Source organism: Dipodomys ordii, unplaced genomic scaffold (genome assembly GCF_000151885.1).
Source record: "Dipodomys ordii isolate 6190 unplaced genomic scaffold, Dord_2.0 Scaffold6, whole genome shotgun sequence".
NCBI lineage: Eukaryota > Metazoa > Chordata > Mammalia > Rodentia > Heteromyidae > Dipodomys > Dipodomys ordii.
In genome coordinates this window covers 16,693,637-16,718,710 of record NW_012267222.1, presented here as the reverse complement: position 1 = coordinate 16,718,710, position 25,074 = coordinate 16,693,637, and the positions used below count along the sequence as shown (strand labels likewise).

At 44.7% G+C, this 25,074-nt stretch overlaps 1 protein-coding gene across 1 annotated transcript in view; it reads right to left on the bottom strand.

Moving 5' to 3' along the window:
• The window catches only part of Pla2g2c (phospholipase A2, group IIC), a 68,586-nt gene extending 50,496 nt beyond the window's left edge, over positions 1–18,090 (bottom strand). The window contains exon 1 of the mRNA XM_013031055.1: positions 18,034–18,090. The gene's annotated coding sequence lies outside the window, so the exon portion shown is untranslated. The remainder of the gene's footprint in view (positions 1–18,033) is intronic.
• Between the last annotated feature and the right edge of the window lie 6,984 nt (positions 18,091–25,074).

Sequence of the window (25,074 nt, the reverse complement as noted above, 5' to 3'; positions counted from 1 at the left end):
TATTGGGTAATTGCACAGAGAGGCCTATAATAGACTTTTTGAGAAGTTTCATAAACATCCAGCAATGGAAGTTTTAGCTCCATTTTACAGAAGAGGAAACTGAGGCTCAGAGAGGTTTAAGAGACATTGTATCCAGTTGTGGGATTTGAACTAGCTCAACATCCTGAGCTCATGCTCTTTGCCTCACAGCCTTCATGAAATTGTTAGACTGGCAGTAGTTCTCAGTCCAAAGCTGAGAGCATTTTGAGTCTGACAAGAGAGAAATCTATAGGGACACAAACAATTGATGAGGGAAAAGGGTTAAGTGGAAGGTAGAAGTGAAGGGCCGAACTCTATGCTCTTCAGCTAGCTCCTTCTACTTTAGGGGTCTCAGCACAACCATCAGTGAAAGACAAGTGTTTTCAGCTTTCACTCTCCAGCACGGCTCTTCAACCAGTCCTCAAAAAAATAAGTAAATAAAAGAAAGAACAAAGAAAAGCAAAAGGAACTATGATTCTGTCTCCAAGGAAGAGAGGCCAATTTTTAAAAATGCCCTAACACTTCACTTTAAGAAAACCCCAGAGCCTCTATATTGGAACCATTTTTTGGGCCAAAGCCTGTTAGAGGAGATTAAAAACAAACAAAGCATTCCACTAGGGAATGTGAGAGGCGGCCCTCTTTTGAAGGTAAAAGGGATGAGAATCTGTGAAGGCCCAGAACTATGACAAGCGGTAAGGATGAAGAGGAGAGACCAGCAGAATTCTACTAAGGAAAAATGACAGTCACCTGATGCCATGGGCCTGGTGGGTGAGATGAAGATGGCACCATCCAAGCCAGGGAGAGCCGCCTACAGCTTGCAGGGGAGGGCATTTTCCTCCAACATTTATGTATTTATTCAGTGCTTTGAGCTTTTCTTTGGGGCTTTTGAGCACAAAAGAACATCCCAAGGAAATGACACTGGGAATCAGGAGTCCAGATCCCAGACCCTGCTCTGCCACAAGCCCTCTGGAAGACAAGAAGAAAGGACTGGAGTCTAGCTGAAGTCTCTTCCAGGCTAAACTTAACACTGTTTAATTCAATTTGGCAAACATTTATTGAATGTGCAATTGGGCCAAGCAAATGCCCCTGGCTTTAAGACTTCAAGACCTGGCTCCTGCTCTTAAGTAACTCAAAGACTAGCAGGGGAGAAGCAGGAAGGGCAGTTCATGTGGTGCATGGTACAGCATGTTAAGGAGAGTAGCAGTCAGGGGTGCCAAGAACAGCTCTGCACTGGGCTAGAAAGGTTCATGAACTCAATGTCTAGGATGAGGATGAAGGATCACAAAGCAGTTATTACAGGGGAGTGGGACAATCAGAGGCAGCTTCCATGGCTCCCTGAAACTTGCTAACCTAGGGCATTCTAGAAGTCAGATGAGTTATATTCTCTTGGAGCAAAGGAGCTAGGTCATTGGTTCTTTGTCAGCAGTGTGGTATGCAACCTTAAAACAAAACCCCAAATCAAGCATAATTTCAGAAGTCTAACTCCAGCTTAGGCTATATAGGGAGATCATCTCAACAAACAAACACAACACAACAAATTAATTGAATCCAGAGCCACTGTACCTGGAGTGGTCTAAACTCAGTGGACTTCTTCAGGGGCAGACAATGTTCCTAGGCCTTCCCCCTCCCACCCCCGCCCCAAGCCTGCCCTCTTAGGCCTGCTCTCCTAGGTCTCCCCCTCATAGGCCTGCCCTCCCAGTCCTGCTCTTCTAGGCCTGCTCTGACCAGGCAGTTCTAACAAGCCTGTTCTCCTAAGCCTGCTCTTCTAGGCCAGTTCTCTTACGCCTGCTCTGCCCAGCCCGCTCTCCTAGGCCCATGTTATTACCAGGCCTAGTCTTCTAGGCCTGCTCTGCCATTCCTGTTCCCCTAGGCCTGCTCTTCTAGACCTGTTCCCCTAGATGGGCTGTTCCCAGCCTGCTCTCCTAGGCCTGTTTTCCTAGGTCTGTCCCTCTCAGGCCTGCTATTCTAAGCCTGCTCTGCTAAGCCTGCTCTGCTAGGCCTGACTAGTCACTTCTTACTTGACCTTCACTTCTCAGCTGCCAGCCTTCTCTGAGGAAATCTGCAGTGTTCCCGCAGGGCACGCCTGCGCTACAAAGGATTTATTTTCTGCAGTGCTTTGTACACTCTTTTCTACTATTATTTCTTTATTGTCTCTTTCAGAGTCATGTTTTCATCATGGCTCTATAACCTTTGATAGCACAAGTCCTGGCACATTTTATAGGCTATTATATTTTTAAGGTATGTCATTCAACTTCTTTTAGATACCTGTATTACTTCCTGACACCCATAAATATTCGTGGACCTCAGCTTTGGATTTCCCCTTTCCTCTCATTCTCTTCTTTCCCTTATCTCATGGCCTGGAGGTTCCTGTCATTTTCTCTTTCAAGTCAGGCCTTAATTCCCGTAACTCTTACATGCTTCCACACCCAGAAACTGGCCTCAGGTTCTATGGAGTAATGCCAATTGTGGCAGAACTTAGTCACTACTGTCATTTCTATAAAAGTAATAATTAGCCATGTACCAGTGGCTCACACCTATAATCCTAACTACTTAGGAGGCTGAGATCTGAGGATCTTGGTTCAAAGCCAGCTCACAAAGGAAAATCCGTGAAACTCTTATCTCCAATAAACTACTCAGAAAACAGCCAGAAGTGGCACTGTGGCTCAAGTGGTAGAACACTAGCTTTGAGGCTCAGGGACAGTTCCCTGACTGGAAAAAAAAAAGAATAACAATCAGAATTCCAGAATTTTGTCTAGTGTCCATCACCTAGGTTGACATAAAAAAGGGAGGAAATATTATTTCAAATATCCATCTGGCCTCAAGGATCACTGTTGCTTTTGCCAATAGATAATTATATCTACACTTTGGGAGATGTGCAGGTTCAAGAACTCAGCTTAGTCTAGATTTATCACTTAATCTCAGAAGCACAATACAGAGAGGGTCATCTGTGGGCACTTCTGTCCCCCTTTCAAAGCATACGATGTGTAAGCTCTAAGCACAGAAGAAAGAAAAAAAAAACCCTTGTTTTCCAGAGTCTGAATACGACTGTCTCCTGCAGTGCAGCCTCTCGCTGGTATAGGCAACGTGACCAGGAGCCAAGCATGAATGACGGAGTCTGGTTTGCTCAGTGAAGCCTGTTTCAAAGCAATTAAAAAGAGAATGTCATCTCCTGTGCAAGGTGCAAACAAAAGGCCATGGATGTTTTTCCCTTATTTTTTTTTCTAAAATGGATCCAGGCTGTCAGCTACTTCATTAGCAACCTGATTAGGCTCTAATTAGTACTCTAATTAAGTGATCGTAAATCAGACTCCAAGAAGGGTGTGAACTGTGTGTGGAAGAGAGGGCATGGTGGGCTAGTCCACTTGTAAGACATTTAAATGGCTTTCTAAACTTCAGTCAGCATTCAAACCCTGCTCCTGCCAGGTGAAGTTCCATAGCAGAGTCTTGCTTGGAAAGTCTGGGCAGGAAGGCACAAAGAACTGCTTGCTGAAGAACAACCCGGGGAAAAAATAATTGGAAAATATTTCACAGGCAGGAATAAAAAAGAGAGCAAAACTGAACCTCTTGGCTGTGTCCGTCCCCAGATGTCTTCTCGAGTGACTTTCTTTGACCTTATGAAGCCCTCAAATGCCAGATAACCATGGAGAATCTGGGAAAGATCTCTCAGATGAACAATTCATGGAGATCCAGCATCACCCCTGGCCAACCACAACAGGGCAAATGTGGATCTTCAACGATACCCCACTTCCAAGGTGTTCTTTTTGAAGTGGTAGTGGCTGTGTGTGGGCTCTATAATGCTCCTACTGCCAGTGTGAAGTGTGTGTGTGTGTGTGTGTGGGAAACCCCTGTTTCGCTCAACACCTCAACCACATCAGAGGTCCACAGAACTCCAACACAATGCCAGGGAAATTTTCAAGCCTACAAGTACCACATTTCAGCTGCTAAGATTATTTTTTTTAACAATCAAGCACAAAGGAAAGGAAATATCTTTCTTTCTTCCCTAAACTTCCTTCTTCAAATTAATTGTCCTTTTTTTTTGTCGGTTGTGGGGCTTAAACTCTGGGCCTGGGTGCTGTCCCTCAGCTCTTCAGCTCAAAGCTAGCACTCTACCACTTGAGCCACAGCGCTACTTCCAGTTTTCTGGTGGTTTATTGGAGGTAAGAGTCTCACAGACTTTCCTGCCTGGGCTGGCTTTGAACCGTGATCCTCAGATCTCAGCCTCCTGAATAGCTAGGATTACAGGTGTGAGCCAGCAGCGCCTGAATTAATTGTCCTTCTTTTGTAGCAATTCTAAGAAGGCATCAAATAAGAAATTGTGTGGTGTGACTCTTCCTGCATATAAGCATTGTGAGACAGAAGGACACTGGATGGCCAACCGGGGGCCTGACTTTTACTAAGTCAGGATATAATAACCCTATCCTATCTCTAGTACTTGCTAAGCTGAAAAAGGAAATTGATGGAACCATAGATCATTATGGAAATGATAAGAAGCAGAGAAACTCCAAAAGTTTGCTAAATTAAGGGTAATGTGTGGTCAGGAAGTATATCTGTTTGTGTGCACCTGAACACATGTATGTGTGCATGTGTATGTGCATACACATGCATACATGCATACATGCACCTGGGGGGGGATAAAATGCTTGGGGTAAGGTACCAAGTCATCATAAAACTTTCACTGGCTTATGCTAGAAACAAGTCAAAATTTTCAGCATTGTCTCCACATGTCACAAGGGCAATGGCAGAAACCAAAGCTGACAACAGATCACTTTAACATTACAAATGGCATCAGAACACCCTATGTCTTCACCAGCTAGGTCATTCGGTGGGGTGGAGTTAAGACCATTGCTTCTCCTCAGTGTGTTGGGCAGGATTTTATCTGCTCTGAGTCTATAAAGTATACTTGATCCTTACAGAGATTTTGTGACTGTTAAAGAGAAAAGAAGGTGTCAAGTGTTGAACAATAAATGCTAGTTCCCTTCTTTCTTTCCCCCTCTCTTCTCCCCTCTCTCCTCTCCCATCCCTTCCTCTTTCTCACCCGTTTTTTCCTTATGGTTTTCTACAGTATCTTGCTTCTCCCAGGCCCTGTTCTTTTCATCTTCTCCTAAAGCAGTTTTTTTTTTTTGGTCGGTCGCAGGGCTTGAACTCTAGGCCTGGGTGCTGACCCTCAGCTCTTCAGCTCAAGGCGAGCGCTCTACCACTTGAGCTACAGCGCCACTTCCAGTTTTCTGGTGGTTTATTGGAGATAGGAGTCTCACGGTCTCTCCTGCCCGGGCTGGCTTTGAACCGCAATCCTCAGATCTCAGCCTGCTGAGTAGCTAGGATTACAGGCGTGAGCCACCAGCGCCCGGCTTAAACCAGTTTTTTTTTGCTGTCCTGAGCTTCTTTGTGCTTAACGCTAGCACTTTACCACTTGAGACACAGCACCACTTCCAGCTTTTTCTGAGTAGTTTATTGGAGATCAGAGTCTCACAGACTTTTCTGCCCAGGCTGGCTTCAAACTACAATCCTTAGATCTCAGCCTTCTGAGTAACTAGGATTACAGGTGTGAGCCACTGGCTCTAAACCACATTTTTAAACTTTAACCTATGAAGCTAGAAATTACTTTTTCATTGTTTTTACTTATAGATCAACTGAATCCAAAACACAGACCAAAATATGTGTGTGTGTGTGTGTGTGTGTGTGTGTGTGTGTGTGTGTGTGTGTGTGTGTGCCAGCCCTGGGACTTGAACTCAGGTCCTGGGCACTGTCCCTGAGCTCCTTTGCTTGAGGCCATGGCTCATGCCTGAAACCCTAGGTACTCAAAAGGCTTATGGTTTGAAGCTAGCCAGGCAGGAAAGTACATAGATGCTTATCCTCTTACCTCCAATTAATCACCAAAAAAAAAAAAAAAAAACAAAGAAAAAAAGCCAGAAGTTGAGCCAAATGTGGATAAAGTGGTAAAACACTAGCCTTGAACAAAAGAGCTCAGGAATAGCTCTCAGGTCCTGAGTTCAAGCCCCAGGACCAGCACCAAAAAATTTCTTTTTTAAAAAGATATACAATAATTATACTTACTTATGGGGTATGTCATGATATTTCCTTACAAGAATATAGTGTGTGATGAAATCAGACTAATTAGTATATCCATTACATCAAGCATATATCATCTCTTTGTTGTGAACAACCAAAGTCCTCTCTTCTATTTGCAAATAAACAATGAAATATCACTAGAGTCACCTTACTATGCTATGGAGCCTCAGAGTCTACCCCTATTTAACTGTCATTTTGCATCTGTTAGAATTTTTCATTACTAGAGTTTAGATATTAAATGTCCCCAAGAGGCCACGTTAAAAGCTTGGTCCCCAGCCTGTGGCAATACTAGGAGGTGGTGAAAACTTTAGGAGGAAAGCCCTAGTAGAAAGTCACTGAGAGCATGTCCTAGATGGAGGGTATTGGACCCCAGTCCCTTCTCCTCTTTCCTTCCTGACTACCATAAGGTAAACAACTCATTTTTTAATCACATGATCCCACCACAATGCACTATGCTGCCACAGACCCAAAGAAATAGGGCCAAGTAAGGGCTCACCTATAATACAAACTACTCAGGGGATGAAAGTAGAGGATCGGGGTCTAGAGCTGGTCCTGGCAACAAAGAGAGTCCCTATCTGAAAAACAGCTAAAGGCAAAAAGACTGGAGTGGATCTGGGGCATGGCTTAAGTGATAGTGAATGTGACTAGCAAGCTCAAAGCCTTAAGTTCAAGTACCAGCACTGATAAAGAAATGGGGCTAAATGTCCACTGACGAAAACCTCTGAAGCCAAAATAACTCCTTTCCTTTATTGATTGCTTCCAGTATTTTGTCACAGTACTGTAAGCCAATTTACACATTGTACCTAATGTCCATAGGTTTTATGCTTTCTTGGAAGCCTCTGTGCAGGTCAGCAACTGAGATTTAAGGTCTTTATCCAAACGATCTAAATATGAAGCCCTGAGAACAAGGACTCACTTGCCTCATTATCTCTAGGCTCATGCAGAATCTCCTTCCCCTGGCTCTTGTCATAGAACCCCAACGGGTAGCTCTCATCTCTCCACCTTTCTCTTTCCTTCTCTGCCTGTTTAGCCTTGACAACCGTAACGATCACCAGACAGGCTGTTACTCAAGGGCATCAATTACACACAAAACTGCTAACATAATTCAAAAGCTCTGACAGAATGACTGGGAGCAGCCTACATGGGAAAGGCTGCGTGTCTTCAAGCCAATGACATGTCTGCTAGCGCCACTTCACACTCACATGTGCTGCCACAGCGAGGTTGACTGGACTCTGGGGCTTGCTGGGCACTCTCTGGCAGTGTGGAGAAGACTTGAGAGAGTTTGGAAAAGACAGAGGGAGCAGGAGAAGGACAGAACCTGAAGCTTAGACCAGGTGCTAGTGCCTCAAACCTGTAATCCTAGCTACTCAGGAGACTGAGATCTGAGGATTGAGGTTCAAAGCCAGAATGGGCTGGAAAGTTCATGAGACTCTCATTTCCAATTAACTACCAGAAAACCAGAAGTGGCACTGTGGCTCAAAGTGGTAGAGCACAAGCCTTGAGCAAAAGAACCCAGGTTCAGAGCCCAGACTCTGAGTTCAAGCCCCATGATCAACACCACCACCAACAACAATACCAAACCTGAAGCTTATCTAGATTTAGGCAATAAGGAGCCAACAAAGCAAGTAAGCCAAATGTTGAGAAAAGCGGCGGAATGCAAGGAAACCAGGAGAATGGAGAAGAGGTGGTCAGCGGTATCTGGTGCTACTGATGCCCAGCATTACCTCCTGTGGCTATGTGTGTGCTCAAAGGGCTTGACCTAAGTTATCTCAAATGCTACCACCTGTGATACTGTGAGTATACTCATACATGAGGAACCTGGGGCTCTGGGGAGGTTGCTTTACAAGGTCACGTTGCTGGAAGCATCATCATTGTGGAAGAGTCTAACCCCTGTGGTCTAACCTAGGCCACATGGGACCATTCTCTACCATCTCCTGTTAATCGGATATGGGCTTATGGGACACCAGAATACCTAGGAGTCTCCACCAAGGCTAGATACCCTGAGAGGTCCTGAGACAGACAGTTCCTTAGTGTTCCAGATCACTCTGGTGGAAGAGTGAGGCCATGAGGTACACGGAAGGAGAAAGTGAGCTGCAGTACGGTCACAAAGAAAGCCTCCACTGGGATCCTGGATAAGGCACAGGCAACAGAAAGGGTCAAAGTCGGGCAAGGGGACTCAGCCAAGAGAAGTCAGCTACCAATCCTTCTACCAGGAGGAATAAGGGCTGTGAACCAGTGTGCACCACATGTTAGATCCTCACCACCTAACCTAACCTGAATATGTACCATTCCCAACTCATTTCCTCGGGAAGACTGCACACATTTGGTGGGGAGGGGGTGTCAGTGGGCCCGAGAAAAGGAGGAGGATTAAAGTATCATATATGATCTGGGTGTGATGACACATATCTACAATCTCAGCAAAAACAGGGGGATCAGTAGTTCAAAGCTTGCCTAGGGAACAAAGTGACCACTGTCTCAAAATACATAAAATTAAGAATATAAAATAAAGTAGCAGATATGTGTCTAACTGAGAGAAGAGGTAGGAGAAAAAATTATCATTTCGTTAGCAGCCAGCACATTGCTAGGTGCTCATGCACTAGCTCATTTTATCTTCAAGCCTGCCTTAAAGATAGATAAAAAATGGCAACATCCCATTTCTCAGATGAGAAAACCGAGGCACAGAGAAGCATTTATTTCCCTTGCTTGGTTCTGCTAAATAATTTGATAGAATAATGTCACTCAAAGGCAGGCTTATTCTCTTTTCAGCACTTTAGTGCTTGAAATATTCTCTATCTAAAGTAGGCAATAGTCCCCCACCAGCCAATGACACTAACATGCCTAGAAACAGCTCGGGTTCTGACATCTCAGACACCCCCCACCAAACCCAGCTAGTAGCACTTCACACAGGAAGGGAGGCAGCTACAGTGCTGCCACAGCCCAGTGTCCAACTGCGTGGGCATCTGTTCTCAAGACCCCCTCCCACACAGTGCCAGGTACTGTCCCACCTTCCCACCCCCGAGCCCAGTGACCATGAACTTTTATAGCAAAAGGAAAGACTAAAAATCAGGCAAAGGCACTGGTATCCCCGACCCCCAGATTCTGTCTTTAAGATTACCGAGGTCTGGGGCTAGGAAGGTGGCTCACTGGTAGAGCGCTTGCCTTGCATGTTCGAGGCCCTGGGTTCGATTCCTCAGCACCACATAAGCAAAAAGAAAAAAGCCGGAAGTGGCGCTGTGGCTCTAGTGGTAGAGTGCTAGCCTTGAGCTGAAGAGCTGAGGGACAGCGCCCAGGCCCAGAGTTCAGGCCCCACAAACGGACCAAAAAAAAAAGATTATCGAGGTCTGCCACGCTGCTCTTGTGCTCCCTTCAGAGACCTCAATTCTAAAGCTCCCGTTCATCACTCATGAGCTGTTTACTAGTGGGTAAATCACGTTCCCTCTCTGCATGTCGGTCCATTGGCACAACCCACTAACAACTTCCTACCTGATGTCATGTTGCAGTGAAGACCTGGGAATGATCCAGGGGTTGGGATACTAAACAACACAAGAAGGCAAGAAGAAATTCTCACTGGGCTCTAGTGCAACTGTAAGGCCTGACACTTGCTCGTCTCCTCCCTCTTCTTCCCCTCCCCCCCCTCAGCTTTGACTATTCATTTTCCTGGGCTCCTCCAAATATTTGGTCAATAATGCAGGCTTTACTGGCGCTAAATCGATGACAACATTCATATTAAAGATTAGAAAGCATACACAACTACATAGTGGTACTCAAAAGAGATTAGCTACTGCATTGTATTTTTTATGATTATTAGCTTTGCAGTTTAATTGTACAGCTCACTGCCAAAGTACCGAAGAGCTCCAATATATTTTTTCATGGTACTTTGGAAGGAATGCAGCATCTTTTCTAATAAAGAAGGAGAGGAAGCAAAGGAAATAGAATCCAGAAGATTAGAGCCCACAACCTTGGTTAAGTCTGTTACTTACTAGATGTATAACTTTGAATAAGTTGAGTAACCTAGCCAAGTTCAAACTCTCGAGTTAATAGCTACTCTAACTAAACACTCACTACATGTTAAAGGACAGTGTTAAGGGCCTTCCATCAACTATCCTGCTAAAAATCTCACATCCTACAGAGGGACTACTCTATTTCATTATACAGTTGGGAAATAAAACAGAGAGGTCATTTGAGGTATCTCAAGTCACACAGCTGGAAAATGTCAGTGCCAGCCTTCAAATCCAGATCTTTCTGAGCCCATGCCTACTTCCTACAGTTTATACAAATCTTAAAAGACAGACTAGAATGTGCTTTGCACGCGACAGGCAGTTCCTTAGGAACTTGAGGACATTCCAGTGAGAGACAGCAAAAGAATGTTATCTTTTTTTGTTTTTTGGTCTGGTCACGGGGCCTAAACTCTGGGCCTGGGCGCTGTCCCTCAGCTCTTCAGCTCAAGGCTAGCACTCTATCACTTGAGCCAAAACGCCACTTCCGGCTTTTTCTGCTTATGTGGTGCTGAGGAATCGAACCCACGGCCTCAGGCATGCAAGGCAAGCGCTCTACCACTGAGCCACCTTCCCTGCCCCATCTTTTATTTTTTTAACTGAGTTCAAGAGCCCCCCAGGAGGAGAGAGGGAGACCAGCTGATGCTTGGGGTGTGAAGGCAGAGATACCCCCTTTCAGCACTTCTCAGCAGCCACCCTAGAACTTGTACCTCCTGGCGATTTGCCTGGAAATGAAAACAGCTAATGAGGATTCAGGGCAGGCGTGCCCCAGCGCATCTGCTGCCGCTAGCCGTGTCTGTACTTGAAATGCTCATGGCTGAGAGCACTGTAGAGAAGAGCTGCCTGTTCCCACACCCATGCAGGGGGGTCCACTTACAGTCCCCACAATTCCATCATTATTGGTATTTTATATGTATTCTTACATTCTTTTTAAAAATCATTTTTAAAAACACCTTCCATACCAGAAAAGAATCACTTCCATATGCTGGTACTGATTTTCCAGTTTTCTGGAAAAGTTCTGAACTCAAGGGAGTGGGCCCGTGGTTCCCTTTGGGGAGCAGAGGCTGTGTGGCTAGGACCCAGGAGGATGGCTAACAGGGAGCACCTCTGCTCTCAAGGAGGGAGCACAAGGCAGGGAGCACCGCTGCTTCAGAGGAACAGGAGAGGTGAGAGAACTGGAAAGGGACAGTTGCATGGAAGCATTCATGCAGGGGCTCCACCAGTTTTCAAGGGCCAGAGCTGATGCATGTTGATTGTACCAGCGTGTGCATTATGCAAATGAGCCCACAGGGGACAGATAATGCTTCGGGGTCACCTCCTGTCACATTCTAGCACCTTGTGTTTTAAGGGGGTTAAGAATGCCTGAGTTAGTCCTTAAAATACCTGAGTGGGAGTCAACAGCCTTGAATGCCATTATCTCAGATCTGACTCACCGTGAGCTCCGTTAATTTCCCATTTGCAGAAACCACTCTCTACCACATGATAGATCCTATTCATTCCATTTACCACCTACGAGTCTGTCAGATGTTACTGATGTCCAGAGGCTCTGCAAATGCAGTTCCTCCCCCACAGACATGGAAAAGCCATGCTCTTTCAATTACCTTCTTTAGATGGTAGCATTTGACGTTCGTCTCCATCATATAGAATTAATAGATGGATCGTGTTTAAGAGACTTGAAAGTGCTGGAGGTTAAAGGGGGGAGGAGAGAAATTGTATCAAAGTAGGTCAGTTCATCAGTTGACACTCCTCCCTCAGGATAGTCCCACATCAGCCACACACACCAGCCAAGTCCACCACACTGTAATTCACCACCCTTGCTCAAAGTCATGTATTTAATGCTTTCTGCGTCCCTTGGCTTTTTTAGTTCAGCAACCCAGCCAGCCCTCAGGAACTGTACCATCTGTACGAGAAGACAAAAAGTCTTCATGCACTAAAAGCTGTGCGTCCTCTACATTTAAGACCACACAGTGGAAGAAATAGCTACAGGCAAAGAGAAATAAACAGCATACAGACTCCTTTCTTCTACCCCCACGTTTCATAAACCCCTGCCCTCTTAAATGGTAAGAGTAAAAGCTACTGTTTTTCGTGTCTAGCCAATGCTTACTTAAAAATCTGCCAAAGCTATGCTGTAGTCCCCTGTATGAACGGACCTCTTGGTGCTATGACAGCATAAGGACTTCTTTTTTTCTTGACAAGACCACATTTAAAGGATACAAGATAAATTGAAAACGATATTTATACATCTGCCAGGGGCCATCTGTCTGTTTAATAAGATGGTCACAGCACCCCCCACTGTTTCCCCTCTTCCTCTTCCTTTATTGTTGTGATAGGATTTATGCAATAAATAAAAGTCAGACAGCTTTTTTTTAAAAAAGCACCAGGTCTTTTTTTTAAAGCCCATTTTTGTAATACAGAATCAAAAAGAATGAAATCACCATAGGTCTGGACAGGTTAACTTCCCTGCACGGCTGTTAGCAGCCTTCCTGTCCCCAAGCATACTGTGACAGCAGACAGAAATGACGCAAGATGTGATGACGAGCTGGGAACCTCGAGCCCATCCTCATCCCATCCATCACTTCCAAGTTATCCCCAGAGGGATGAGCACCCTTGGTGATGACACGGACCCTTGGCACCCAGAGCACTCTCAAAGGGCTTTTGATGGTTGCAAAGAACTGAGCAGCAGTCCAATCCTCCCAGGCCTCCCTACTGATACATAGTCTCCCGGGACCCATCCCTCTTTTAGCGATGAACACTGGTTGCTGTTGAGCCAACGCTCTTCAGTATATGGCTTCCAAGACAAATCCTGTCTTCCTTTGGAAGTTCTTCTTGGATGTTGTTTGTTTGGGGCTAACACCTTCCCAGAGCTAGAGGAGGGAAAAGTGGGAATTTGAAGGAGGCCACAGTCCACTTCCTTCTTCAGGTAACAAATACTGGCCCTGAGATGTGCCACACGAACCAAGCCAGGCTGTCCCAGCCATCCAGGATTGTTACCCAATGGATGCAGAGCAGGAAAGCCCAGGAGGAAACCAATTACATTACTCGAGCTATTGGAACAAGCCAGACCTACAGATGGGCCCATCCCTGGACTTCCTGCTTAAACCTGTTTAGGATGTTTCTCTCTTGCTGCTGAGAGTTCCACTACATATGTTTCTCATGCCACTGGTTTCCAAATGTCAATATTTAAGCTCCAAAGTCTATCAATGGCTTTCTACTGTCAATAAAGTTTCCTTAGTGGGGAACCCAAGTTCATCCACAAGATGGCCTCAATTTACTTCTCTACTTTTATTTTGAATTGTTCTTTTAAATAAAACTAGTCTATCAAATGATACATATTGTCTCTTGAATATTTATTTATACTTGAAAGCAGGACTTGCAGGAGTGGTGGGAGGAGGGATAAGAAAGAGTACTAGATGGGGCAAATACCATCAAAGTATAGTATACTTTGTATATGTATGTACTTTTTATATGTATAGAAATAAGAGTCCCAGGGCTGGGAAGGTGGCTCAGTGGTAGAGCGCTTGCCTTGCATGCTTGAGGCCCTGGGTTTGATTCCTCAGCACCACATAAGCAAAAACAAAAAAGCCGGAAGTGGTGCTGTGGCTCAAGTGGTAGAGCGCTAGCCTTGAGCTGAAGAGCTGAGGGACAGCGCCCAGGCCCAGAGTTCAGGCCCCACGACTGGACCCCCCCCCAAAAAAAAAGAAATACGAGTCCCATACATTGTACAACTAATGCACAATAACAAAAGTGTGGGGAGAAAGAATAAAAGATTTGGTTTTCCCTAAGAAATTACTCAAGTCTTAGACCCCACCCCTATCCCAGTGATGTCTCCTTTCTCTGAATTTTCATCACTCATTGTGTTCAGTTTTTCTTTGACAGTTGTCATAAAGCAACCTTGTTGCTCTCATCTTTAACCAGCTTCATGCTCGCTAGGCATGAGCTCTACCACCAGAGCCACTCTCCCAGTCATTTGAACCATTTGTTTGTGTGTGTGTGTGTGTGTGTGTGTGTGTGTGTGTGTGTGTACACCAGTACTGAAGCTTGAACTCAGGACTTAGGCACTCCCTTTTGCTCAAAGCACTCTACCACTTGACATCCCTACTTCTGGCTTTTTGCTTATTAACTGGAGGCAAGAGTCTCTCAGATTTGTCTCTCTGGACTAGCCTTGAAACTTGATCTTCAGATCACAGCTTCCCGAGTAGGTTTATAGGAACGGGCCACTGGCACCACCTCGCTCTATTTTGCTTTATATTTTGTTTTTGTTTTAATGGGCACTATGGGTGTCTGTTAAATAGTACAAAAAATTGAGTAGTGCAAAAAAAAAATCAAAGGGTCAGGGTTTCATAAGAAGGCATATGGGAACTTAATTTGCATAACAAGGAAAGACTCCTTGAGATGTGACTTAACATGCCTGGAGAGAATTGCAATTACGTGGAATTGTGGGAGCTGAGGTTAGAGGTCAGCAGCGGGAATATGTGTGGACTGTCAGAGGCCTTGGGCAGGGCTTTACCAGCTTGTACTTACTCTTGATGCTATGTAGAAAAAAAGGGCTCGAGGAGTGTGCTGAGAGACAGCTGTTAGGGTGGTGCAGGGAGCAGGATGGTGATGATGGTGCTTAGACTTTGGCAGTATCGATGGAGATGGAAAAAACTGGCTAGGTCTGGTTCCATTTTGAAGGCAGAAGTGACACAACTTGGTGATTTATTGGACATGCATGGGAAACTATGAAAGACAAGACCGCAAAAAAAGATCCATGAGTCCCTGGTTTCAGCTGCTCCGTAAAGATGGACAGCCCTGGAAACAGAGCAGATTTGGCGAAGGAGGCTTGTTTCAGATTAAATGTAAAGATGTTTCCGAATAAAGTACATATGCTCAAAGACAGATACATGGGCTTGAAGATTATAAAGTCTAGACTTTAGATGTAAATCTGGGAGTCTCTGGCATAGAGAGGATATTTAAAGCCACAGGGGTGGCTTGAACTACGAGTTTAACTATGGAGTAAGTATAAAGCCAAAAGATAATCTGGCCCACAGCCTTTAGAACAATTTTAAGAGGTTTATTAGTTAGGATAGAGGCAACACAGATAAGGGACAGAAATCCCTAGCTTCTTACATAAATGAAGTTCCAGATAAGCCTGAATTTCTTGAGCTATTCTGTCTATTCTATTTCTTTTAAAAGACAAACACTTCAAACTTAAAAAGGTGTTAAAGAAATATTGTGAATTATACCCAGAAGTGGACAGAACATTAGGCTGAGACGAAAGATGTGAATTCTAAAATTGTATGATTCTTGATGAATAGGAAAACCTTTAATCCAAGTTCATAATTGAAGTGAATGTGACAGGCCCTCCTTTAATGCAACTGGCATTAAATAAAATCTGCAGGCACAAGCATTGCATGAGCCTGGGGAGATAAATTATAACGGGACAAAGGGGTGAAGACTGCTTCCCATCTAATTTGTGTGTGTGTGTGTGTGTGTGTGTGTGTGTGTGTGTGTGTGTGTATGTGTGCGTGCGCGCAAGCACGCCAGTCCTGGAGCTTGAACTCAGGGCCCAGGCGTTTTTTGCTCAATGGTAGCGCTCTACCACTTGAACCACAGATCCACTTTGGTCTTTTTGGTGGTTGACTGGAGATAAGTGTCTCACAGATCTTCCTTCCCAAACTGGCTTTTAACCATGATCCTCAGATTTCATCTTCCTGAATAGCTAGCATTACAGGTATTAGTTCCTGGTGCCTAGCACCCATCTTCTTTAACTTAGTTCTTGCCACAAGTGTATGTACTCATACTTGTGAGATAGGCTTTGCATGTGAGAGCACAGGAAACTGAGCTCGACAAAGTTTTATCTACCAGCCAGTTACAGTTGGGACCAAATCTCAAACTCAAGACTCCTGAACTATCCTCCAGCCCTTCCTGCAGAACCCACAAACATATCATGGAAATTAATTCGAATACATAATTAAGTGTCGAGATAAGAGCTGTTGAGCATCACTGCTGTAGTTTAAAAAGAAGGGACAATGGATACATGGCCAGTATTCAGAAGGCTGGCAGGACTGTGGACTTTGGAGGAAGGATGAGAGTTTACGAATCAAGAATGCACATTCCATCAGGCATTAGTGGGTCATGCCTGTAATCCTAGCTACTCAGGCAGCCGAGATCTGAGGATCAAGGTTACAAGCTATCCCAGGCACAAAAGGCCATGAGACTCTTACCTCTAATTAAGCACCAAAACTGCCCAAAGTGGAGCTGTGGCTCAAGCTGGTAGAGTACTTGCCTTGAGCAAAAAAATCTCAGGGATCTAAGTTCAAGCCCAAGGATAAGCACAAAAAAAGGAAAGAGAAGAAAAACGACGCATTATTATGGGGTAGGGCAGCAAACCCCAAAGTCAGAATGTCAACATGAGAAGCACAGTTAAACCTCTGAAGCTCTTTTAATGTGCCCTACACAGGCCCTTTGAATATATTCCCAGAGCCAGGTGGTTTGTCTGTGGTAGACACTGACTGAATACAAAACAGGTAAAACACTCGTTTTCCATGACAACTTAGGGTCTGGGAAAATATGTAACTTTAGCATTAACTAAAAAACATGATACCAAGTAAAGAAACCATCATCTTTAATAAAGGGGTTTTCTGTGAACCTTTTATTTAGTGCTAAATAAACTCCACTACTATCCAAGCCTCTACTACATTTCCCCCCTCAATCTGTGAGGGGGGATCCTACGTATTTTTTCTAGTCTCAAAGGCATGGCACAGTGCCCATTCTTTTTTTTGGGGGGGGTCCAGTTGTGAGGCCTGAACTCTGAGCCTGGGCGCTGTCCCTCAGCTCTTCAGCTCAAGGCTAGTGCTCTACCACTTGAGCCACAGCGCCACTTCTGGCTTTTTTTTTGCTTATGTGTTGCTGAGGAATCGAACCCAGGGCCTCATGCATTGCAAGGCAAGCACTCTACCACTGAGCTACCTTCCCAGCCCCACAGTGCCCATTCTTGTTATTGCATAAATTGTGTATGTGTGTGTACCGGTACTAAGGCTCGGGCTTGACCTTGGGGCTTGGGTGTTGTCCCCTAAGCTTTTTCACTCAAGGCTAGTGCTCTACCACTCAGACCATAGCTTCACTTTTAGCCTTTTGGTGGTTAACTGGAGATAAGACTCTCATGGACTTTTCTGCCTGGGCTAGCTTCAAACCAAGGACCTCAGATCTGTGTCCTGAGTAGCTAGGATTACAGGTGTGAACTACTGGTGCCTGGCTAATACTACATTTTTGTCCACAAACAGAGCAATGAGAATGAGAAGAGGAAGTACTAAGGACAGCTAGCTCTCTCTGCCCCCTGCTGCCTTTTCCTCTTACAGAGTTTTCAGTCAACCAAGGGGAGAATGAAGGGAAGCAGGTGCCAAACGCTCCATTTTGAACATCAACACTGCCTAAACTAATTTACAAATTGAAATACATTCTGAAACTGCCAGATAATTCCACTCAGGGCAGCTACAAATTACCAACTCACTTCAGTCCCTTTGCAGGAATCTTAAAAGAGAGACTGCATGGCCAGGGCAGTATCTTAAGTCATCTGTTTGCATTGAGCCTATCCCACTGTCAACTCCTCCACTGATTGATTGGATCCATTAGCAAGAAATCTGGCTGGGGAGTGCAGGGTGACCTAAGGCAGGAAGATGGCAAAGCCTGATCTCTTTCTTGACAACAAACCAACTGCAATTACATAAGGCTTTCGTAAGAGCTCACATTTATAACATCGTTAAAAGCACGCCAAGGGCTCTCTCTTTTCATCATGACATTGGATTTAGGGTGCAGTTAATATTTCCTGAACGGGCAAAGACCAAGCGGGACTTACGCATCTCAGTGCACACGTGAGAGACTCTGGCTCCGAAAGGTAAATATAAAGCAGGCCTCAGAGCTCCCGCGGGGGGCGGGGAGGGAGGTGAGAGAACACCCAGACTCAGTTTACCGATCTGTGCGCATGCGCAGATCCTCCCTAAAGGCTGGCGCAGCTCCAGCCCTCGGCGTTGTCTGGGACCCTTCCGGGGTTTGCCAGTGTTCCAGGGCCGCTCTCGGCCCCACCCTCCAGGCCACCTCCCCACTTCCCTGGCTCACGTGGACCGCCAAATCTGAGAGGAGGGGGGGGAGAAGCCCACCCGACCACCAGACCAGAGCTCGTCGACGGCTTTGCACTGGCGCGGACCTGGTTTCCGGCGCTGATGAGGTCACTGCGCCTGCGCCAGATCTCCTCCTTTCCTGCCCGGCGGGAACACAAAACCTTGAACTTCCGTTCCGAGGTCAAACTCTAGGGCCGCTCTTCTGGAAGCTTTGCATTTGTTTGTGGGTCGTCCCCTTTCAAGGCGACCGAGGCCTGGCCGCTCCACAACAGGTGGAACCTTAGACGACAACTCCAAATAAGGAAGAGGAGGAGAAACTTCGGCTAATGGGAGCAGCTAGAAAGGCAGATTATGAGTCAGACTACCTGGGTTTGAACCCCAAGTGCATTAAGTCCCCCAATTAATATTGAGAATTTTGGGTTAATGGCGTTGTTGGTGGTACAACAACAAGCCACAGATGTGTGTTTTAAAACTCTTCAGGAATTTTCTAGTAAAAACCCCAGGTCTAAAGTAGCTACAGAAAGGGACATGTTATATGTGATTATTTTTCTTCTTAAGTTACATCCCCAGTTTTTCAGACTAAAGGCTAGAGAGACTACGGAATACAGCCAAATGAGGGAGGTGTCTGAGCCATGAAGTATAAATAATGACAGGTGTCATTTTTATTCAGGAATAGGGGGAGACTCAGTCACATAGATCCGTAAAGACTACACATCTGACTCCAGGATGCACATTTTCCTACATAGACCAATCTTCCCTTGGTTTCTTCAGTTAATTTGAAACTACATGTTCCTCCTTCCCCATATATTTTGGCTCATTAGTGTATTTCTTAGGCTGTTTTCATGTGTTGTGTTGTTTTGTTTTTAACTTGGAACCACCAAGGTGTAAAGTTACATTTTTTACCTGGCAGTTGTACCACAAGTGGGCTGTCAAGAAGAGTGAAGAATTGATAGCTTATATTTGTTCTTAAAATTAAATTAATCCACCAGGCACTGGTGGCTCATGCCTGTAATCCTAGCTACTCAGGAGGCTGAGATCTGATAATCACAGTTCAAAGCCAGCCCAGGCAGGAAAGTCCAAGAGACTCTTATCTCCAATAAACTGTCAGATAATTGGAAGTGACACTGTGGCTCAAGTGGTAGAGCATTAGCCTTGAGCTGAAGAGTTGAGACAGCACCCAAGTCCAGAGTTCAAGCCCCACAACCAGCCCCCCAAAATTAAATTAATCCTATATAAAAGTTTTTAAGGGGTTAGTTTTTGATCACTAGTTTGATACTATCTCCATTTTGGGTAACTCATTGTACCAGCAGGCCTGTTGCTTTTCATGACTAACTGTGTAAGTGCTTCTAAGAGATTAAATTGCTTTACTACACTAAATAAATAAATAAATCCTGCCAAGTGCTGGTGGCTCAAGCCTGTAATCTTAGCTACTCAGAAGGCTGAGATCTCAGGATCGAGGTTCAAAGCCAGCCCAGGCAGAAAAGTCCTTGTGAGACTCTTATCTCCAATAAACCACTCAAAAAAAAGCTGGAAGTGGTACTGTGGCTCAAGTGGTAGAGTGCTAGCCTTGAGCACAAAGAGGCTCAAGGACAGTGCCCAGGCCATGTGTTCAAGCCCCAGGACTGGCAAAAAAAAATCCCAAGTGCACTGCTTATTACCCAGGTATCCTTGAACTTCAGTTTCTTCAACTTAACTTTAAATATGTTGGTAGCTATAAACTACCTACACTTGAACAGGGTGTTAGCATTATGTAAGAATAAAGTTGTATTATCCCAAATATTTTGTCTCTGGCTGCCAGTGGTTTGCATCTGTAATCCTAACTACTCAGGAGGCTGAGAGCTAAAGATCAAAATTCAAAGCAAGTCCAGGCAGTAAAGTCCATGAGACTCTTATCTCTGGTTAACCTCTGGAAGTGGAGCTGTGACTCAAGTGGTAGAGGGCCCAATCTTGAGCAGAAAAGCTAAGAGAGAGCACCTAGGCTCTGAGTCCAAGCCCTAGTGTTGGCACACACAAAAATATTTTATTGAGCCGGGCGCTGGTGTCTCATGCCTGTAATCCTAGCTACTCAGGAGGCTGAGATCTGAGGATCGCAGTTCAAAGCCAGCCCAGGCAGGAAAGTCCGTAAGACTCTTATCTCCAATAAACCACTAGAAAAACAGAAGTGGCGCTATGGTTCAGGCAGTAGGGTGCTCACCTTGAGCTGAAGAATGCAAGGACAGCACCCAAGCCCTACGACTGACAAAAAAAAATATTGGACAAACATGGTATCAGTCTACCTTTAAATGGACTTTCTAAGATACAACTATAGGATTTGCCTCTGTCCTCCTGGCATGATCATTTTTCTGTAATACCAGTAGCAGACTGCAAAATAAATAAATCCTTCCATACTTGACTTTATTCCTTTTTGCAGTGTATATGTTTGCTGCATCCCCCAATCAAGAGAGAGGGTCTATTTCTATTCCTTTGGATGCAACAGAAGGTCCATCACAGACGTTGAGTATAGACCTCAGAGGCCTTGTAACTTCCACTCTCTTTTTTCCAACTAGATACCCATCCTGACTTGCCAAGCTTGGGGACTTTCCCAGGGTGTATAATTCTCATTGTTAAAATCAGCAATGTAGTATGTCCCAGGCAACCTCAGTCCAGTCACACAATGACAGCAATTGCTAAATATATCTCTAATTACTGTTTTTACAGTCTTGGGAGCAAATAAATGAGTGGGTAAGGTTTTATTTTTTTAACACCTAGTTTGGTATTGGTTTGTTACACAGCAATGGATGGTTGAAACAATATTGTAATCTATAAGCTATACGGAATTGTACTAAAAAGCAAAGAGGACAATGTTTAGCTCACCTTTACCATTTCTCCAATTCTTTATCCATTCAATTCAAAGAATTCTCATCAACTACTTATTATGTAGGCAAACAAGAATATTATGTGCCTAGCTAGCATCAAGTAGTGAATAAGTCAAATAAGCTACTCTCAGTACTCTTGCCTAGTTTGAGACAGATATTAAATGAATAATTATAAATTATGGGATGATTTGGCAATTAATAGGGCCAAATTGAAGAGGAGGAATGAAAAAAGAAAACCCAGGATTTTTTGTGAAAAGTATAAGGAAGAGGAGGATAAGTAAGAATGGAAGGCATTTCAACTCCCTTCTGAAGTAGGAGATATGCCACTGAAAACTGGATTGATGTGTGCTCCAAGAAGAGGAACCAGAAGCACCACATGAGTCCCTGAATCAGGAACACGCTTGATGCAGAAGGATACAGTAGATGTGTTCAGGAACCAGGGGGAAGGGCCTGGACTGTGGCTGGAGATGCTAGCAGAAACCAATTCTGCAGAGCCTTCTGAGCACAGTGAAGTCAACACACACCTGACATCAGGCTCCTGCCTTCTTTTAAAGATTTAAAGCCCCATGCACTGTGGCAAGTTGATAAACTACAAGACAGGATGCCTAACTAGCAAATAGTGAAATCTCACCAACCTAGATTTCTTTACTTGTAAGAGGACAGAATAACTCACCTGCAACACTATATATCTTAGATAGAATGTGTGTTGTTAAACAAGTTAGTGTGGAAGCAAGCCCTCTAAAGTGGCAAACATCTTGTAAATAGAAGACTATGATAATGAGGTACTGGTGTGCCCAAATCCCATCAGTTACTTATTGTGACCTGGCCTAGTAAGAATGATCCTTCTGTTCTGTCTATGAGTTCTCACCTCCAGTCCCCTATAAGAACTCTGCCTTGGCTGGGAAGGTAGCCCAGTGGTAGAGTGCTTGCCTTGCATGCATGAGGCCCTGGGTTCGATTCCTCAGCACCACATAAGCAGAAAAGCTGGAAGTGGCACTGTGGCTCAAGTGGTAGAGCGCTAGCCTTGAGCTGAAGAGCTGAGGGACAGCGCCCAGGCCCAGAGGTCAGCCCCCATGACCAACAAAAAAGAAAAAAAAGAACTCTGCCTTGCTCTCTTACAGAACCAACAAATAATCAATACAATAAGGAGAAGTGGAGATGCCATGGAACTAATTCCAGGGCTGGGTCTTAAGAGGTCTTTGTATAATCCCATCTACCCTCTGTGTCTCTGACGTCACCCAGGAATGTGCTTGGGTTACCTGCTCCCCCCACAAAGAGGATGGGAAGAAGTACAGACTATCCCAGCGATGTGAGTTCCCCTAGCTCACTGTTAAGTTCTTCAGAGTCTCCTGTGCATAGTCTTATTGTAGGTTTCGGTGCACCGACACCCATGTCAGCAGTCTTAGGCACTGAAGATACAAGAGACAAAGCTACGCACCTGTCATTATGTAGAAGAGATGGAAAAGACAGAGAGTTGGGTAAATAGTACCTCCAGGAGTCATAAATACCAAGAGGAAATACTATGCCCATAGAGAATGATGGGGAGAAAGAAGAGTGCCTTTTCCAAACAACAGCGGTAGGAATGAGCTCATTACCAAGGAAGAACAATGTAGTTAATGTGCCGAAGTTCAGGAGCTGTTCTTTCAACACCTCTTGTTCCTAAATTGTTCAGGATTTAGGCATTCTGCCTGGCAGTTTATCAGCTTAGCACTAGCTCCACTCCTGCCGTCACTCACTAAAGCCATACTGGATATTTACTGTAGCAAAGAAGATTGTTCTGGCAGGGTTAGAAGAGATGAGATAAGTAATTAGTGTTTCCCAAAAGGATGACTATATATTGGCAGCATCCAAAATGTCTAACATTCCACGTGTGGTACCTTATTATCTATGAGCTAAGCAAGGAGGTAGAGATTGGGTAGAGTGTAGTTCAAGGCCAGCCTGGACAAAAAAGTCTGTGAGATCCCATCTTAGCCAATATAATGTTGAGTATAATTGTAGCTATTAGGGAGTATAATTGCAGCTATTAGGGAAGCATACAACACAATTGTAGTCCAGGCTGACCTAAGCAGAAACACAAGAATTTACTTCAAAAATACCCAAAGCAAAAAAAGGTCTGGGAGTGTTGCTTAGGTGGTAGAGCACATGCACAAGAACTCAAGAACCTCAGTGCACAGTACTGAAGCTCAGCCATTTTGCTTGGTACTTCGCATAAGCTGAAAAGGGCATGGGTATCTATTTTTCCTGACACACTCTTTCATCATGGCTGGTCACTGCTAAGTCTTTATATAGTCACCCCCCAAGAACTTCTAGTTTCTTTGTTTCTCACATGTTCATGTCTTTCCTGCCTCAGGATCTTTGCTTATTCTGTTTCCTCAGCCTGGAAGGCTCCTCACCTCTTCCCTTGCCAGACTTCACTGAGATCCATTTCTTCATGGGATCAGAAATAAATCAGTGTACTAGATATTTATAACCAATAGTGTCAAGTGACCGATGGCCACAAACCCTCAGCAGCTGAGACCATAGACTTTATAGAACTCCAAATGCACAAAAAGGCAACTGGACTGGATGCTAAGCTGGGTTGTGATTGGCTGAGCAGCTCTGTTGACCTCCCCTGGACTCTCACCCAACTGTAGGGCTGAGGGCACTATCTACGCCCCTAGGTCATATGGCTGGCGGAACTCACATCACTGGGAAGGCTCTGTACTTCTTCCCATACTCTGTGGGGGCAGCAGGTAGCCCAGGCACGTTCACAGGTGACATCAGAGACACAAAAGGGAAAATGGGATTATACCAAGACCTCTTAGGGCCCAGCCCTGTAATTGGCTCCCTGTCATCTCCACTTCTCCTTACTGACCCAAGCAAGTCACATGACCAAACCCAAGAGATTGTGGAAATATACTTTGTTGTTGGGCAAGAACCTTCAGAGTCACGTGACCCAATGGAGGATCCAAGGAAAGGACAGTATTGATGATGTAATTCATCACCCAGATTCCCTAAACACACTACCTCTGAGTACCCCAGATTTCTTCATGGGGATTGCTACACTAAACATGATGTTAGAATATGTGTATTTATTTGTTTCATGTTTTATTTCCATTTAATAAGAAGTTCCAAAGGGCATAGAACAAGTCAGGATGGTTCCTGTCTAATGAGGTGTCTTGCACAGAACTTGGCACGTAGTTGATGCTAAAGAAATGGTTGTTAATTGAATGCATGTGAACAGAAGGAGAATTAGCAGAAGGTGTTCAAAGGAGGAAGCAATAATTTATGAGTGGAGCATCCAGGAGTAAGGGGCTGTGAGTTATCAACTCAAAGCATCTCTCTCTAGCTCACTCCTCCCTGACTGGTTTTGAAACAGAGATTGGAGTTTATAGTTCTTCGTTCTGAACAGCAGGAAGCCTGCTTACTACTACACTCTCTCATTCTGTGGGTGGGGCAAGGCCTTTTGGGGAGGTCCAGGCACATAGTTCTTTAGCATGGCCACAGATCTGGGGTCCAGTACTGGGTTTCCCATGCACAGGCTTTCCCTTGGCACAGGGGCTCACCCATGACCCCTTACCCCTGCAACTCTTCCTCTACACGAGGAGCAAACTGATTCCATGAAAACCTTGCCATCAAGTCTTTCAATGGAGCCAGGCACTGATGGCTCACACTTGTAATCCTAGCCATTCAGGAGGCTGAGAACTGAAGAACTTTGTTTGAAGCCAGCCCAGGGAAGGAAAGTCTGTGAGACTCTTACCTGCATTTAACCATCCAAAGCAGAGCTGTAGCTCAGGTGGTAGAATACTAGCCATGAGAAAAAAAAGACTAAGATACAACACTCAGGCCTCAAGTTCAAGCCACAGTACAGGCACAAAAAAATTGTGGAGGTGGGGGAGAAAAACAAGGGCAGGGGTAACAAGAGGGGTACTCATTACCTTACTCATGTAACTGTAACCCCTTGGTACAGCATCTTTACAATAAAATAAAATAAAAAATAAACATCTTCAGTGGCTTCCCAGAAGCAGGAAAAGGCTAAGAAATGGACTCTCCCCTAGA